General features: G+C 40.0%; 1 protein-coding gene across 22 annotated transcripts in view; it reads right to left on the bottom strand.

The window, feature by feature from the left end:
- THRB (thyroid hormone receptor beta) overlaps nt 1-19984 on the bottom strand; it is a 383076-nt gene that overhangs the window by 227591 nt on the left and 135501 nt on the right. For 5 of the 22 annotated variants that reach the window (XM_074371555.1, XM_074371466.1, XM_074371598.1 and 2 more), the window contains exon 2: nt 6932-7021. The exons of the other annotated variants lie outside the window; for them this stretch is intronic. The gene's annotated coding sequence lies outside the window, so the exon portion shown is untranslated. The remainder of the gene's footprint in view (nt 1-6931; nt 7022-19984) is intronic. 22 annotated transcript variants of the gene reach the window in all.

Here is a 19984-nt window from a genome sequence, read left to right as displayed (position 1 = left end):
CAATCTTGAGCAATTTAGCAGAGAGAAAAATCTATTGGCTCTCTCTCTAGTATCCTGGATGAAGCCAAGGTTTGCTGAGCCAACCTTTGTACTTCGTGGTTGACAATGACCGAACACTGAAAGGCAGAGATCAAATCCTCAGTCTCCTTCTCAACATAGCTCTTCCGCTGGGTAATTTATACCGTGCAAGTATCAAGCTATTCAGTTCTGCTGTCACTTACTGTTCTTTTTCCAACAGCAATGGAAACACAGGATCGGTTTACTGTCTTCTCTCTTTGGTAGAATTAGATTATTCTCTCTCCTGCCCCTTTGAACAAAGATTGCATTCATCCCTCCAGAGAACCACCCCCGGGGGATCTGCAAACAAAGCATGGCAGGGAAACCGCTACCCACAAGGAGCAATAGCAGAGGATGTCCGTCCGGATTACAGACCAGAGCGAACTTCGTAATGATTCCTTTGACTGAGTGCGTACAGTTGGAAATTGGAGCAACATAATTAACTGGAAAAACAAACGTTTAAAGGCTTTATAGCGCCAAAGTCAATGGTACCTACCCAAACAAGGTTACTTACTAAAAAATTAAAACTTTTCCCTCTCTCTAAAAGGAAAAATAAAATGAACAGATGGTACAGAATCATCCTATCAGAGTATCTTTGGAGGCTTTCTTGTGAGTACTCTGGTACTGGAATATTCTTTCTTACCTGTGACTTTGAGACATTCACCCACGTTACTGTGTACACTTCCCCACGCCTCTACTCGCCCAACTAGTAAAACATTAGTGAGTGTATCATTCACGTTCTTTTATTCAGCATCTCTCCTTCCCAGAATTTATCTTACATAAATGATGATAGCTATATCCAAAGCCTCCTCAATGACAAAGATGCTCCTGGGGTGGTATCCATGGTGGCAAAGGGCTCAGAGGATGGACAATTAATTGCTAAAAGTCATCATCTTTGGGTGGCTAGGTTATTGTGATGTTCATTTTATTCTGTATACTTACCCATATTTTCCAAATTTCCCAAAACAAAAATAAGACAAAGGAACTGAAAGGAACACAGCTGTGCTTGTACTTGCTACTGAGACACTGGGGAACCTCCAGGTAGATTTCCACCAGGCCAAAGGCTGCCCAAGTGTGATCACGCCCTGAGACACACTTTAGGGATCTCTAGGGTCCATGTCAGGTTCCTCAATGGTAAAATGGGGACAGTAATAATACCTAATTCACAGAGCTGTGAGAGGATTAAGTTAAAGTAATTAAATACTGAAATGTGTAAAGCGTTTAAAACAGAACCTGGCATGTATAAGCATGATGTAAGTGTCACTGTTATTTTTACGCTGACCCAGGAAATTGGAAGATATTTACCTAGCTCTATACTGAACCCAGTGCAAAGGCCCAGGAAAAGGTGGGTTTGTTCCAAGGGCCCTCAAAGTAAAGCTCTGCATTTGGAGAATCAAAATGGAGCATAAAGTAACTTTGGGGGTAACGGATCTGCCCACTATGTAGATGGTGGTGCTGTTTCAACAGTGTATATGTATGTCAAAATTTACCAAGTCGAGTATTTTAAATACATTTAGTTAATCTTATATCAAGGACACCTCAATAAGGCTGTTTAAAAATGAAGATGAAATGAAACCTTTTCAGACAAGCGATGATAAGAGAATTTTCATCAGCAGATCAACACTAAAAGAATATTAAAGAGCTGTACTTCAGGTGGAAGGAAGAAGATCCAGACCGGAACTTGGAAACACAGAAAGGAATGATGAGCAACTGAAGTGATAAATATGTAGCAAGTCTAAACAAATATTAACTGTTCAAAACAATAATTGTAATGTCATGTAGTTTTAAAGTGTATGTAAATTTGAAATGTAAGCAATAATAAAAGGGTAGGAGTAGTAAATAGAATTAGAATGCTCTAAGTCTGTTGCATTTTCTGGAAAGTAGTCAAAATCCTAATTTGTATAATATTCTAATAAATTAATGGTACAATTTTAATTTCAGGGTAAGCATTAAAAGACAGTAAAAGAATATATAACTAAAAACGCAATTAAGCAAAGTACTTCATTAATTCAAAATAAGGAAACAAAGAAGAAGAAAAGAAACACTGAACAGTTGGGGCAAATAAAAAATCAAATAGCAATATCATAGATTATAATCCAAATAATAATAGTAATTGCATAAAATATAAGTAGACTAAACACTAATGTAGTTGCACTCATTTTTTTTTTAAATCCCAGTTAAGCGTTGCTTAAATGAGACACATTTTGGATATAAGAACACCAAATTTGAAAGAATAATAGGATTGGAAAAAATACATATAAATTATATTAATATCAGACACAGTGAACTTAATGATAAGAGATATTGCAAGAGGTAAAAAGGGATATTTCATAATGACAGAAGAATCAATCCATAGGAAGACGTAACAATTCTAAATCTGAAGGTACCTAATAACATAGTTCCCAAATACATGAAGTCATCATTGTTACAACTAAAAAAAAGAAGTAAACACATCCACTGTCAGTGTGGGGGATTTTGATGAACCTCCCTCAGTAACTAGCAGAACAGTTAACTGAGTTAGTATTTAGATCTGGATAACGTGATTAACAAATGTGACTTACTCTATTTAGAACATTGTGGCCAACAGCTACAGAATATACAGATGGCACACCGGCCATTCACCAAAATTTACCATGTCCTGGGCAACAAATAAATATGGAAAAATTTCGAAGATCAAAAATCATATATAATATGTTCTCCAACCACAGTGGAATTAAGCTAGAAATCAATAATAAAATAGTAACCAAAAAATACACAAACGTTTGAAGTTAAGCAATATATTTTTAATTACCCCATGTGTTAAGGTCAAAGCACAATGAAAATTAGACAATATTATGAACTGAAATGTGAAGAAAACGTGGCATAGCAAAAGGTGTGAAATGCAGGTAAAAGTGTGATGAGAGGGAAATTTATGTAAGTAAATGAATCTGTCACCTAAGTATCTATCTCAAGAAGTCCTAAAAATAACATCAAATTAAAGTCAACTAAAGTGGAAAGAAGAAAATAGTAATTAGAAGTTAATGATGTAGAAAACACAGAGTTGAAGGAAATAACCCAAGATGAAAGTTTCTTCTTGGAAAATAGTAATAAAATCTATAAGCCTCTAGCCAGATTAATCAAGAAAGGCAAAGAGGAGTCAAAAGTTACAAATATGGAATGAAAAAGGGAAATTATAGATTCTACAGACACTAAAAAGATAAGAGGATTTTTAAACACTTTATGGCCGTACTTGAAGATGTTGATGAAATGGTTTAACGCACCCAAAAATATTTACCAAAATAGGAAAAAATAATACAAATGTGACTAGTCCTATATCCATTAAAAAACTGATTTTGTACTTAAAAATGTCCTCACAAAATATTCTCCAGGGCTAAACTGCTTTACTGGTGAGTTTCATCAAACACTTAGGGGAGAATCACACCAGTCTCACATTGTTCTTTCAGAATATAGGAAAAAAGGGATCATGTCATAACTCATTACATGAAATTTTATGAGGCCAGCGTCACCTTGTTCCCATAATTGAACAAGACATTACAAGAACAGAAAATTACAAACTAAAATCCTTTATGAACTTAGGAGAAAAATTCTAAACAACGTATTAACAAACTGAGTCCTGAGACATTTTCAAAAGGATAACACATTATGAGAAAGAGGGATTTATTCTAAAAATAGAGGGTCGGTTTAATATTGGAAAATTAATCAATGTAAAGCATCCTACTAACAGAAAAATGAGAAAAAAAGCACATAATTATTTCAATGGATGCAGAAAAAACATTTGATATTCAAATCTCTTTACTGTAAAAATTCTTAGCAAACTGGAATTGGAAGTAAACTTTCTCAGTCTGATAAAACCTACAACAAATATTATATGATGAATATTGAAAACTTCCCTCTTAGATTAGGAAAAATTCAAGGTTACCTCTATAACCATCTATATTTAATACCATATCAGAGGTCCTAGCCACTGATATAAGAAAAAAAGACTGAAAAAAAAAGAAATAAACTCATATTTATTCCCCAACATCATAACTGTATAGAGAAAAGCTAAAATAATCTACACAGAAATTATTAAAACTAGTAAGTGAATTTAGCTAGGTCACTGTATATATAAGATAAGCATACAAAATTCAATTGAAATGCTATATACCAATAATAAACAGTCAGGAAATAAAATTTACTAAATTATAACACTTTTTTAGCATAAAAATATAAAATACCTTAAAAAGAAATCTAAAAAATGGTATGTAAGACCTTTACACAGGAAACCACTTAATCTTACTAAAAATAAAGTGGAAGGCAAGGATATATGATTACAGATTGGAAGAATCAATATTGTAAAGATGTCAATCCTTCCCAAATTATTATAGATTCAATATAATCCCTACCAAAATTGCACAAGTATTTTTTAGTGGAAGTTAGTAAACTGATTCTGAAATCTACGTGGAAAGCAATGAATCAAGAATAGTTAAGGCAACACTGAAGAAGAACATGAGTGGATGCTGCACCACCAGTTAAAGTAGTATAAATCAACATTAATTAATAGTGTAAGCCATTGATACAAGGATAAACAAATAGATCAAGAGAACTCAACAGAGAGTCCAGAAACAAACCATCCCATATACATTGATCATAAAAGGTGACACTGCTTTGCAGTGAGAAAAAGGGTAGAATTTTGAGTAAATGGTGGTGGGTCAACTTCACATGATTCAGAAAAATCATTCCAGACGGAGAGTTGGTCTAAATGTAAAAGGCAGTGTAGGTGAATATGTTAATGATTTTAGGGTAAGCAAAGCTTTCCTTAAACAGAACACAAGGAGCACTAACAATAAAGGAAAAAGAAAAGAAAGGAAAGAAGAAACAAACAAAAAAGGAAATATATAGCAATAAAGAAAAAGTTAAAAATTACGTTAAATTAGGAATTTCTGTTCACCATTATGAGTGAAAAGTACAAAATAATATTTGCAATATACATGGCTGACAAAGGAATAATTTCAGAATATATATATAGAACTCCTCTAAAGCAATAAGAAAAAGACAATAACCAAATTAAAAATGTCCAAAAGACTTGGATAACCTCACATGAGAGAATATTTATGTGCAAACAAACATATATAAAAGAGCTCAATCTCATTATTTATCAGGTAGATGCAAATTAAAAACACAAGGAGTTAGCTGTACACACCCACACCACCCCCAGAGAGCTAATGTGAAAAATACTGCCAACACCTAGTGTTGGAGAAGATATGGAGAAACTGAACTCTCATATACTGCTCCTGGGAGTATAAACACTGACTGTTCATAGTATCTCTTGAAGTTGAATACACACAAACACACACACACACACACACACACGTATGTATATATTTAGGAATCAGCAATTTCATCTTCAAATCCATCAGAAATTTGTTTTCATGTTCTCCCAAAGACCTGAACAAAAATTCCATAGCTGCACTTTTTAATCATTAGCCAAAGCTGGAAACAATTAAAATATTCATCATCAGTAGAATGGATATATGCATACAATGGAATATAAGTCAACAGTGATGGAAAAGTGATGAAAAAGTCTCACAAACACAATATTGAGAAAATTAAGTCAGACACAAGACGTACATTCTACATGAGCCCTTTATATAAAGTTCAAAACGAAGCAAAATTAATCTGTAGTTTTAGAACTCAGGAGAGTTCAGTCTTTTGGGGGAGACACTGAAGGGGGCATGAGGAGATCTCTTTCCTGTCAGTGTTTCATTTCCTGATCTAAATGAGTGTTTGTTTATGCTTGGTGAAAATTTTATCAAGCTGTGTACTAATGACTTGTAGACATAGCAACCGTCTTAGTTAGTAACCACCATTTTTAATGGAGCAGATGTCTGTGTTTTACTGGAATGTTTTAATGGAATGGATGTATGTTTTGCCTCAAAAAATGAATTTATTTATAAAACTTTAAGAAATATCACATACTTCCCAGTTAGCATTCATAAAAACATGGACAACCATGGTAAGGAACTGTCACAGGACTAAGGTACCCATCAGGGTGAATTTCAGACATCTTCTAGAGTGTAGAGGGGATGCTATCATTTACATGGGGCAGAGGAGGGAGGAAGGCTGAAAGAAACAGCCTTAAATTACTAGCGTTTTATGTAAAGAGGTTGTTTAGCATGTTTTCATTTTTCTCGTTGTGAAGAATAGCAAAAACTTTTTTTTTCTTGTGCACTGTCATAGGAGATGAGCAGTAAAAATTGTATAATGTTTCCTCTCTTCCCATTGGCTTCTAGAAAACTCAGCCCTAAATGTGTGCATACCTGCAGGTCAGTAAGAAATACATTTTATATCATCACCCGATATACAAACACACACATAAATTTGAAACATACATTTTAGTAAATAATACTTTTACTTGGTGCAATGCTCTCCGATTCTTTCTATTAAATTAAAATGATGGTCACTCAAATGATTTCACGGGCCATTAACGTCTTGCAACTAACTTTGAAAAACGTGTTCCAGAGCCCTGGCAAATATCAGGCACTCCGTAAAAAGTTATTGAATGTATAATGGTATATATATGCATATTAACCTAATCTCCAGATCATTATTAGTATCTATCTTTGCTTTCCTTTGCTTCTTGCTTTTTCTTTTCCTTCCTTTTCTAATTTATGTTAACTTATTATAGTACCTGTATCTTTATAAGCTGTCATAATCTTATCCAAAACAAACCTTCAAGAAATGCTTTCAAAGTCACATGATAAATCAGCCAGCGCAGAGCCAGGAGAGAAAAGGTCCTCCCAGGGTCTATGAGAGACACTTCCTGTCCCACCACCGTAACAGTGTCTGCAGCACTAGAGCAGATGGCGACAGCAACCGAGTGACGGGAGCTCACCTCTAACCTCACCAGGAACAATGTACACTCCTGCTTTCCATGAAGTTCTCTTGCATTTCCGACAGCTGGGAGAGAGCGAGCCAGCTCATTCTGAGAAACACAAAGACACTTTGTGAAAGAGGAATAAAGGGTTCTACAATTGACAATGAAGAACGGTGTGAGCATCTCCGTGCATCTCTGTGATAAAGGCGTTCATGGTGTTGAGTTTCCTTTATCTCTCCTTTCAGGGTGTAAAGTCTTTCTCAGGTCATTGAAATGGTGTGTCTACAAAAGAACTAGCAAACATGTTGGAAGGAACCAGTCCAGGCATGTGAGAATAAACCTTATCTTTCTAACACAGGAACAAATTTCACCTGAATGAAACTTTTATTTTAAAACATTCTCTCAGGTCCTATCGGACAAAATTTCCCCTAGAAAAGGTTCTTGGATCACTTTTGGGCAAGCTGCCATCCCGGCTTATCTTCCATGTCCAAAGAAAGGAAAACATGTTTTGGGCCAAACACCATGGTCCAGTTTGGTGATGCTGTTTTTGTGAGGATAAGGTTGTAGGCTAAAGAGGGATGTAAACATGACTGGTCATTCCTTTAGCAAAAAAGGATCACGATGGATCAGTTCTTTCCTGGGACGTGTAGCCTAGCTAGGCTGTGTTTCTGCTTTAGCTCCAAGAGATCACGGATGCTCCCAAGGAAATAACCAAAAATGCAGACCAAGATTTGAATGCACAGACATCTACACAGTATTTGCCTTAGTAGCATGAAATCAGAAGCAGTCTGTAAGTTCCAAACTGGAGGGAACACTTTTAGAAAGGAATTGTGCAGTCATTAAAACTAATACTTACAAATCACAATGTGAGAAATAACCACAACGAAATGTTAAATGTAAAAAAACGGGATGAAAACCTATATATATACAAAATACGAATTCAACCATTTTTAAGCACATATATATTATATTTGCATAGAAAAAGGGTGGGAAGAAACACTCCAAAACGTTAAGAGGAGCTACAAACACTGGCTAGTGAAATCAAAAGTGAATATTAAATATCTTTTTTATTCTTTTCTTTTTTCCCCTCCAAATTTCCACTGTAGGCAGGGATTGATTTTAGAAAAAGGCTATTGTACAAAATGTAATGATGTACTTCTTTATAAATTCTAGTTTGTTCATTCACTGATTTATAGATATCTGGAAACTTTATCCTTTTTTTTTAATGACAACTTTAGGAGTTAAGTTTCTAACTTTACACGGAGAATAAGAAGATTGGGTGCATTACTGAATCTTATGCAAAGAAATTTTATGCAAAGAAAAGGAAAAGTGAAACTTGGGTTCTTACCCTCTAAACATATTTGCATGAAGGACGACCAACTTAAAAAAAATCCCTGTTTCTCTAATACAGATATTTTTCATGTGGGTTCTGCGGACTCATGTAACACTGTAGCTTATAAATAATGTTAAAGGCTTAGATGACCTATCTGAAAGCCCACACGCTTAATGTGAATGTCACCCATGCTCATGAGTCCCTTTGGCATAATTCCCCCGTCCTACAGCAACTAGTGTCGTCCAGCTGGCTACAGACAAAAGTGAGCAACAGAGTAATCTCTGCAGCTACTTGAAAAGGAAATGAAGGTGGTACAAGGAGGCTGCCGGTCTCAGGCTGGAACCATAGGAGAGTCACAGTTCAGTTAGTAGTCATAGCAGGTCAGGATGGTTCACCACCGATGGCTGACTGGTTCACCGGCAGATTCAGGGAGGAAAAAACTAGGTGAATCTGTTCTATCAGTCATTTCTCTGACTTTGTCTATTTGACAGGTATTTCCACATGGGGTAAAAGAAAACTCTTAAGACCTTGCTACTAGCAAGCCACCTAACTGATTAAGAAATTTTTTTAATCCCTTAATTTAAGTAAAACAAAATCTAAAAAAGCAAGTCCATAAAGCAAATTATAAACACTGAGACTTTGGTGACAAAGATACCTCAATCTCTTGCTAAACTCTGCTAGATTTTGGAAAACAATTCCTTAGCATTGTGGATGGGTACACGACCTGTAGTTTGGCAGCCTTATGCCCTACCCTCTGTTAAGGTTTCTAAATAAAGAATCTTTATTTTTAATTACCAAAAGGTTCACTGTATTTGCTTTTTCTTTCCTAATGGAAGTGTAGTCAATTTACAATGTTAGTTTCAGGTGTACAGCAAAGCGATTCAGTCACACGTATACATACAAATATATCTTAAAGGAACTTCAAACGTCATCACAAATTGCATAAAAACTCATCTATTTTGGGAAAACATGAGGCATAGAGAGTCACTAGGACCTACCCACTGGGTCTTCTGGTCTATCATGGGAAGGCAAACTTTTCAGCACCTCGGGACCTTCTCCAGTCCTCAGGCTGAGACACTTACTACTGACTTTGAAACAGACGCTTGGGCCATTGAGAGAAAAGGGAGGTTGGATGCAAGAGAAGAGGGGGGCCACACTTGTGTTCCGTCTGGTTTTCTGCTCTCAGGGAAGGGGTTTCAGTGTCAACCTGTGAGTAAAAGTGCAGAAAGCCAAATTTGCAGGTTTGATAAGAACTTTGGGTTTGGAAACAAGATTACGAATGATCGCCTGAGACTGTGAAGACTTTCCTGAGCAATCCCACATCCCCAGGCCCACCCCAGGCAGCGCCAGGCCTGGAAGCTCTGGCTGGTTCTCAGTGACTCTAAAGGGAAGAGCTCACAGAAGGCTCAGAATCTAAGGGTGAAGCGTTTCTCCATAAGTCCTCACTGGCAGAAATAAATCCATGAATACATCAATAGGAGAGAAATGAACGTTCTTTCTCAGAGTAGAATGCCAGCCAATAAACACAGAAGGAACAATGCAGTCAGAAAACCATCAATGGATGTTAAAACTAGTGGGTAAAAATCTGTGGAGGAAAATGGTCTTTTTATAGTTTCAAGGTACTTCCTCCGAAATAACATACTAATTACAAAGAGGAAAGCAGTAACCCTGCAGGGGGAAGACCTCACAGACGGCACTTTAAGGGATCAAAACTAACATTAGCACTCGTGGAACAAACTGACATCGTGTGTCCTGAGAAGCATGCAAGCTCACTACTGCGGTTTTCCTTCCAAAAAAGGCACCGCCTGAATCTAATATAGAGGAAATATCAGAAATCCAATTCTACAAAAGAACTGGCCAGGAACCTCCGAAAACATCAAGGTCAAGAAACTACAAAGAAAGTCTGAGGAGCTGTTTCAGAAGAAGGAGACTTGACAACTCAATGCAACAGGATATTGTGGAACAAATCCCGACGGGGAAAAAATTGCTACCCAGAACATTCTTGGACAATTGACAAAATTTGAATGCAGAATGTAGATTAGCTAATAGTATCATATCGAAGCTGAATTTCCTGGGTTTGATAACCATACTGTGGTTATGTCCGGGATTGTCCCTGTTCTCAGGAAATGCATGCTGAAGCATTTAGGGGTGAGGGCGAAAAAGACAGCAAGCTGGAGAACAGAGATTTGATGATACAAAACCAGCGTTTTCTCCAGCCTGGAATTCTTCCCCAGCCCTGCGAGAGCTAGGGCCCCCTGGGGGAGGTCATCTGGGGGGTGAGGCTCAGAACACTCGGCTGGAGGAAGAAAGGAGGTACACACCCTGCATAACACACACTACACATACCACACACACACACTCCAACACAGACACACACTCCAACACACACACACTCCAAACACACACACATATACACACACACCACAATACACTACACACACCACACACGACACACTCCAACACACATACACACACCTCACATACACCCTGCATATACACCACACACACACTCCAACACACACACACATATGACACACACACCACACATACGACACACACCACACACATGGACCACATACACACACCACAGACACACATACTCCAAATGCACACACCACACACACTCTACACATACCACACACACACCATACACAACACACATACACACACCACACACACACACACACACACACACACACACACAGACCCCAGGGACAGCTTGGGGATTTGGGAGAGTTTCTGTAACCTCAGGAATGTTAATGTCTACAGGAGCTTGGTTTATCCTGGAAACTCCTCTGCCGTAGCTTTGTCATGGTATTGCTGCTTTCTGGGATGAGGGGAGGGCTGATGTTTCTCATAAATTCCTTTTATCTGTTTGCTTGTTTGTATCTGATACTTGGCTTGAAGGTGTCGTTCTGGTGACACCTGTCCCCAGGGTTTGTGACGGTGAAGGGCTGCTGTTCCCAGCTCCTCCCACGCCACGTGCCCCCCAGTTCTCTCTCACTCAGCCGACCCCCTTTGGCCTTGTCGAGAGGGCTTGTTTAGAACAGGTTGCCGGTGCTGGCACAGTTTGCAGCGTGCATGTGACTCCTTCTCTAAACGACGCCTTAGGAAATGAAAATATTCCTCCTGATCACGGCCACCTCCAGGTGAACCAGTCGGAGGAGCGGGGCTGCGGCCAGGAAGAAAACCAGGACTGGAAACTTAATCCACTTGGAATTCCAGACACATAACCGTCAGCCTTATTTTAGACAATAATTTAAATACCAGTTAATCTAGACTACAGAGGGATCTTGCTAAAATCCAGATTCTGACTCAGTCCGTCTACGTGGAGCCCGAGGGCTTGCATTTCTAATAAGGACATGCCTGCGCTGCCAGCCTGCTTCTCAGAGACCAGGGTCTTACTAGCACTGTTTTAGCAACTTCTGCCAGAGCAGTGAAGTTTTCTTAGGCCAATTCTTTTTTTTTTTTTAATATTTATTGTTGTTTTATGTAATTATTTTATTTTGGCAGGGAGGAGGTAATTATTTATTTTAAGAGGAGGTACTGGGGATTGAACCCAGGACCTTGTGTATGCTAAGCATGCGCTCTACCACTTGAGCCGATTCTTAACATGAGAAAATGGAAGCGTAGCATGAGCAGATCACTGTCCCAGGGTAACAAGGCAAGTAGGTGGCAGGTGGCACTTAAGCTCTGGCCTCTGTCAGATAGCCCTGCCCTAGACTCAGTTTCCCCTCCGTCCCCAGGTGTCCACAGTAAAGCCTGGCAGGAGGTATCTGAGCTGATGGGCCACATCTTCAGCCACGTGGACGTGGACAGCAAGCGGGTCCCTGATCCTTCCTAGGGGATCTAATGAGGGCAATTCTGTGATTGCTGCTTCTTTGATTTGTTTCCAGAAGATGCTCTTGCATACTTCCACGATTGCACTTACACAGTCCCAGGAGGTTTCTGAACCCCTTGAAGTCCCCTGTGGGCTCCTGCGATAGGAACAGGTGGTGTACGGGCTGCAGGAGGATGCCTGAGATCTCACAAAACTTCAGTGCTCCAAGAACATGACAAGGAATACATATGTACGTATAACTGAACCACTATGCTGGACACCAGAAACTGACACATTGTAAACTGACTATACATCAATTAAAAAAAGAAAAGAAACATATACACACACACACACACACACACACATATATATACACACACACATAACTGAACCACTATGCTGGACACCCAAAATTAACACAGCATTGTAAACTGACTGTACTTTAATAATTAAAAAAAAACTTCAGGACTCCAGAAATGGTGGCCATTTGTCCACCAAAGTCCCTCTGTGTCCACCCACCCCTTCCGGAGGGATGTATAAAAGGGAGTCCTTTCTTACTTGCTTTTCAAGCACCTCTCGGCTACTGGGACTGCTCAGGTAAATAAATTCTTAAAAGACATTTTTGCGACTCTATCAACACCTTGAACCCTTATGCAGTTAAAAAGCTCTGATCCCAGCATTTTAAGGTGACATTAGCAATAAAAATCCAACCCAATGTGAATTCATGGTCAAAGTCATTAGAAGGGCTGAGTTAGATATGACGGTGTCACTTGAATATGCAAACAGGAACAAACCACCATGAAAGTTCTTGAAAGCTTTTCTCATCCTGTGCTCATGTCAGAGTCCTCACGGCAAAGACAGGCTCCGACGGCCACTGTCCTAAAACACTTCTTGTCAGGAGATGGAGTAAAGAAATGTGGAGACAGAGTAAATGATCCTTTGACAATATAGGACAGTTTCTGTTTTTCAAAATGTCAGCACGAGCTGTTAATTTCAGTGACCCCCCCGCCAAGAATGTAACCAAAACATAAGGCTCTTCCTGGGTTTGGGGGACCCGACCTGAAGGATAAAGTAAAGAAAATGGACTTTTAGTCCCGAATCAATTCAGTCTTTCGTGTTCCCCCTCATTGCTTTTCCATTTTCTTTTTCCTTTGGTAGAAAACAGTACACAGAAGAACGGCAATATCTCAGGCTTGAAATCTCAGTACCTAAGGGGACGTTTAGGGGAGATTTCCAAGATGGTGGAGCAGAAGGACGCACAGTTCACCTTCTCCCACGAATTCACCCAAAACTACACCTACACATGGAACGATTCACATAGAAGCCCAACTGCACTTTGGCTAGAGTATCTCTTTCATCTGAAATACAAGAAGAATCCTCACAAAACCAGATAAACAACAAGGACCTACTACAGCACAGGGCACTATATTCAATACCTTGTAGAAACCTATAATGAGAAGGAGTATGAAATGGGATATGTGTATGTAAATGGACGACTGAAACATGATGCCGTGCACCAGAAATTAACACAACACTGTAAACAGATCATACTTCAATACAAAAATAAAAACTAAATTAAAAAAAATAAGATTTGTTTCTACGACCTGAAAGAAAAAAAAAGGAATGTTTAGGCATAACGGCATTCAAATTCCTCTTTTCATAGTTGAGGGAGGGAGGAACAGAAGGGTGAAGTCATTTCTCAGTCTTGGCATTGTGCCAGTGCTGGAACCCTTGTCGCTTTTATTGTTAGAACAGATATAAAACCTACGTGTAGCTTAAAAAATACCATGGAGAGTGAGCCTCCCTAAGCTGGCCGCCATCGCTAGACCTGACTCATCCTCCCAGAAACATTCCTTGCACACACACGCAAAGACATTTGTCTGCTTTTTTTTCTTTTTTTTTTCGTAGAAGAAGGATCATAGGCTAATCTATCTGGCTCATTTTGTTTGGCTCTTGGTTTGAACTTTCTTCTTTCATATTGATATATTCAAATGTCCTTCCTTCTTCTAAATGGGTTACGCAGTGTTCCCTCGTACTTTCTCCATGTATGCTGTACTAAACACTCCTCTAATAATGTACTTTTAGGTTGTTCGCTGTTCTTTAACACAAGCAAGACTGTGCTAGTTAAGTGGATTTTAACTGCCTAGCATCTTCCCATATACGTCTCTTCTTTTTCTGAAAACCTCCTACATTAGCGGCCACTCCTCATCATCCTTTGTCCCCTCACCTTGCTTTTGTTTCCTCTGTGGCATTTATCACCACCTGAAACAGAATGCATTTGCTTGTTCATTTTCTGTCATCTGTATCTGCTACTAGAGAACAATGTCTGGCTTTCGGCAGGTGCCCAGGAAATACTTAATGAATCGATGAATGAATGCTTTGCATTTTTTACTATTGGGTTAGTGGTCTTTTTCTTATTGACTCATAAGAGCTCTTTAGCTAGTCATTAAATAAGTCTTTGTTTTTCGTTTGTCTTACTAATGTCGGTCCCAGCATGGTGCTATTTGCTATTCAGCGTTGTTAATGGTATTCTTTTTGCTGTAAAGAAATGTTTATTATCTACTCGAACATAACCTGTCTGTCTTTTATAGCTTTAGAGTTTTAAGTCTTGCTTAGAAAGGCTCTATATACACCAGAGTTATTTTTAAAAACTTGTCTGGTACGTTCATGGTTTGTTTTTATGTTGGAATCTTTGATTCATTTGGAATTTATTTTGGCATAGGTAGTGGCTATGTAATCAGCTTTGTTATTTTTTCCCAAATAGTCAGCCGGTTGGTCCAACATTAATTAAAGAACAATTCATCCTTTTCTCATTGCTCTGAATACCATCTTTATCATATACCAAATTCCCATAAATGTTTACGTTATATCTGATTTCTATCCTGCTCTGCTAATTTGTCCCATCTCTTCCGGTGTTTGTACTAATTCATCTTCATTCCCCTTGCATTATGGTGATTTTTAACATCTCTTTGTCCTCTTTCCACCAGAAATTTCCTGTCAATTCTCATGCAGTTATTTTTTTCATAAGAATGTCAGAAGCCACAGAGCCAGTCAAGCCTCCGTCCAAAAAATTATCTCACTATTTTCTTGAGATCAGGTTATTTTATGGATTAATTTAGAAGGAGATGACATCAATACAAGAACTCTTGACTCCTGAATGTTTTTGATGCTCTCCTGAATTCCTTGATATACACAAATGAAACGCAATTGTCTTCAGTGGAAGGACGACAGCTCCCCCCCTGGGCATGCCACCTCGGCAGGGATGCCAGGAAGGCTGGGCTCTGCTGGGATTATCTCGCGAGACCCTAGATGTGGCCTCTCTCATGTGCCAGCTTCAGGGGAGTCAGACTCCTTAGATAGCGGCTTAGGACCCAAGAGCAAGTGTCCAGAGAACAAGAGGGCAGCTGCGTGGCCTCAGAAGTCATAGTGCCCCTTCTCCAGTATGTTATTGGTCAAAGTGCCCACATGCCCACCAACTTCAGGGGAAGGGGACATAGATCCCCACCCCACCCTACTTTTGCTAGGAGAAGGTCAAGGAATTGGGGCCATGTTTTAAAACTTCCATACCTTCCGTTAGAAGAAAACTGGGCGGCTTTCTAATTAGTTTAATTACTTGTGACTTTTCTACAATTTTTCTTCCACTTCTGCCTCTGGAAACATTGACATGATTCAGAACTGGAAAGGAATTAATTTTTGAAATGAAAGTGTCAGTTGAGTTGCATTCTTTGCCAGGTACCAGGGGACCGCCATGTTCTTCACCTGACACTGGCTTTCTCCGTCCACTCTTTCTGCTCCCCACCCCTATACCCGCTGTGCAGCTTGCTGGTGGCCCACTACCCGAGGGTGGCAGGAGCAGAGAATGTCAACTCTAATTTGTCAATTTTTTAAAACGTGCTATTTGGCACCAATCTCGCATAAAGTTGGAAAGGGAATTAAAATGAAAAGTAAACGTCTTGAGGATGAATTGTGAGATTCAACCACTCGTTACAAAGAACATCAGAGCTGACTCTTCCTTCTACTGGTCCATGGCCTTATTCCAAAGACCCCTAAAGACATGACCCAGTAATTCCCCATGTACTTTCCTGGTCCTCTTTTCTTCTAAATTTCAGCAACATTTACTGAATACTCACCGTGTGGGTAATTTATACAGGTTTATGATTGCATTTAACCCTAACTTCAAGGGTGGGAACTGGTAAGCCCATTTTAGAGCCGACAACATTGCTGCTCAGAGTGATTCACTGAATTGTCCAAGCATCACAGAGCTGAAATGTAGCAGAGCTATTCCCACAACCTCGCCATAAACAATGCGGCCCCCCTTTCAACAGCATCACCATCACCTGGGAGCTTGTTTGAAATGCAGCACTAACCAGACCTACTGCATCGAGAGCCGCATTTTAACAAGACCCCCAGGTGATGCAGACTCACCTTAAAGTTTGAGAAGCACCACACCCCCACAATATTCCTGCACATGGAATCCCACGGAGAGCTATGAAAAATACTGATGCCTGAGTTCCTTTCCCCCGTCACAATTCCAGTTTGATTGGTCTGGGGTGCAACCTGGGCATCGGAGTTTTCAAAGCTCCCCAGGGGGTCCTAACCTGCAGCCCAGTGAGAACCATGGCTTGACACGGCTCACTTGGGACTAAGCACATCTTATATCTTGCTTGCTTGCTTATTATCATCTTTATACATGGTCTATGCCCCCAACACGAATGTATTTTATATGTCAGCTCTCTTTCCAGGGTAATTTCTTGCACAAAATATGCACTCAGTAAATATTCGCTGCTTTTGCTGTTACTGAAAATGGTGCTTTAACTGGTCTGCTGCAGGGGCTTGGGCATCAGTATTTCTGACAAGGTGCCTCGTGATTCTATTGTGTAGTCAAGGTTGAGCACCACTGGGTTGGCTCCTGCAGCTCCAGCTGATGGTTGCTATGGAGAAGTTTGGGTGGAGGAGTGCCAAATGTTCTCATTTTTGAAGATGAACCTTAAAACCCAGATTTTATAATGTCAACAAATTTAGATTTTCGGAAAACTTGTGTGCAAGGAAAATAATCCATGCCTGCAGGCTGCTCCTGTGAGTGCCTGTATGTCTGTGTGTGCCTGTGCAGGGATATAGGAAGTTCAATAGACGGAAAGTCATTCACTGGGGAACCATGACCCCCTCAAAGCCTGAGGATCATAAATGCCACCCCTACTGCTGCCATGAAAACAAAAATGCCATCATCATTGCATAACCATCCTAGCTTCAAAAAGAGTCACTATATTGTTTCCGCACATAATACACATCTGAACTGGAGACTGCTGAGCCTTTTGGAGAATAATAATTTGTGCCTAATTTTGTGTTCTAGCAGTGCCGAGATGTGCCAACAGAACCGGGGAATGTGTGACAACAAGAGGGGGCAGGAGGCACTTTGTGGTTCTGGAAAGAAAGGCGCTGTGTCACCATGAGGCACAATTTCCACCCACTGCCGGAGCACCGTCTCATGATGAAGCAAAACCAAGGAAAAGAGACCCAAGAAGAGAAGCCGGGACCAGAAATAAAGGTGTGCAAAGGAAATACCACAGCCAGAAGAAAAGTTTTCCATTGCTGTCCACCCCGCCCGTGGCTCCCTCTGTCTGGATTTGTTTGCTTGGATAATAAACGGCAGGGCTTCTACTGAAGCTGCAACAAGGAGGCTGAAGTACTGGGGGCTTGGACCACGGAGCCCACAATGTTGAGAGAAATGTTCAAGGTGTTGGATTTGCTGGCACCAGCACTTTTTGCTGATTCGACTTGGGTGCGAGATGGCAGAGGGCCCCAATTCTAGTACTAATAGCCCACATTTTTGTGTTTGTCTCATGGTCACTACGGAGCCAGAGGCAGCGCCAGCATCGAGTTGAGTGATGAGGAGGAGGAAGATACCACCATCGCCATAATCGCAGCAGCTGTCAATTACCAGCCGCTCACGATGAGCCATGCACTGTGCTAAATGCCTCCCCCGTTACGTCTCATTTACCCTCAACACGACGGCCACAGAGACTCTTTTAAAAGACAAGTCAGATCTCGCTCTCTTCTTAAAATTCGCAATTTACTCAGCGTAGGGGGCAAGGTCCCTTCCACAGCCTGCAAAGCCCCACATCCATCAGCTGCCTACCTCCCCCTCTACTCCTCAGCTCTCGGACCTCACCTCCTGGTCTTCCCTCTCCATCCATTTCATCCAGCTTCAAGCAATGCCAGCTATTCTCAGACACGACGCCTTTGCACCATGGGCCCCTCCGTTAGGAACCTTTTCTCCAGATATCACATACATCGTTCCTGCCATCTTCTTAGTGAGCTCTTCTCAGACCAACCTGCTTAAAGTTGCGTCTCCCCACTCTCACTCCCCCTTTCTTCTTTCTTCTCTCCATAGCACTAACCACCTTCTAACATCCAGAACTTTACTTATTGACTTTTTTTTAATTGTCTTTGATCTGCTAGAAGGGAAGTTTCATGAAAGCAGAAGTTTTCTTCTTTTGTTTTCACTGCTGTATCCCCAGCGCCTCGATAAATGCTAGGCCCGTAATTGGGACTCAGTAAATATGTTTAGAGTGAAGAAGTGAATGAAGTGATTCCTCATAACAATCCTAAAAGAGAGGTACTATGATTATTCTGTTTTCACAAACGTAGGAAGGTGAAAGAGGTTGCTTTTGCCCAAGATCACGAACGAGAAAGCGTTAGAAAGAAGATGTGAACCTAGGGCCATTTGACACCAAAGCTCATAATAATTCATGGCCTAGTGTGTTGTTATTTTTACAGTTTTGGGCCTTTTGGAGGAAGTAATAAACGCAATGATTAACATCCGTAAGTGGAGCCGTATTTGGTGCAGTTGGCAATCACTGGAAGCTGGTGAGAGAAGGAAAGACTATTCTCGTTCCCTATGGTTAGGGTCATTCTTAATTTTTAGAGCGGCTGAAGCTGTTTCTTGAACGACCACTTGTTGAGAAGTTGGATCTTCCAAAGTAATATAGTGGTGGGAAGTAAATCATGTTTCCATGGGGTGGGTAAGCCAAGGGCCACTTTGAACCTTAAATTGCTTAAGAATTTCATCCAGTATGAGCCAGCTGCAGGAATGTGAGTCTAGTGACACTGTAGGAAATTAACACATGTCATGCAAATGTGTCCTCAGGGGTCTTAAAGGATTCTGCAGAAGGCACGTTCACTCAGCCTTGAAGACCACTCTAATACGCCTTCATCCAAGAATAAATTGGATAGAATCCAACTCGTGCCAAACACAGGACGCCCGAGGTGGCTGCATGTGCCTGAATCCTTGGGGACACTTGGTAAACATTAAGCAATCTACTTGAGGCTGAGCTTTCAGTGGGTCAAAGTACTTAGTGCATGAGGCATTCATTTCTATGGAGTTTGCTCAAAACAAAAAGTGAAGTTCAAGGAAGAGAAGAGGAAACAAAAAGAAGTTTTCAAGCACTTTTTGAAAATTGTCTGCAAAAAAGATGTACACACAGAAAACACCTTTTGGCCAATAAGTGATGAACTAGATGGATGAGCTGTTCCTTAAGTTTCTAACAGAATTCAAAGACAGGAAATAAACTGGTGACTTGACATTTTAAGCTCACTAATTTCAAGTGAGGAATTATAGAATTTCTAGAAAAATCATGTGTGTGTTTTGCAAGCAGAAAAGTCTGAACTTCTATGCTAAGAACAAAGAAATTAGGACAATGTGGCATCATTCTGCCTTCTAATATACATAAATACCCTTAAACAATTGAGATTATTTTTCATTCCTTATATAAATCCCTAACTGTCTACTTTGTTACTAAGAATGGATGGAGCCAGGAAGTAGCAGAAGATTGAACCCATGTAACCAGAATGACTGCTTGGATTGCAAACATGAAAATCCCACCTAAGCCTTATTGAAACAAAACAGATACGGGGTTCA

Source organism: Camelus bactrianus, chromosome 1 (genome assembly GCF_048773025.1).
Source record: "Camelus bactrianus isolate YW-2024 breed Bactrian camel chromosome 1, ASM4877302v1, whole genome shotgun sequence".
Lineage (NCBI taxonomy): Eukaryota > Metazoa > Chordata > Mammalia > Artiodactyla > Camelidae > Camelus > Camelus bactrianus.
The sequence above is the reverse complement of the archived record's forward strand: the minus strand, read 5'-3'. Positions and strand labels throughout refer to the sequence as shown.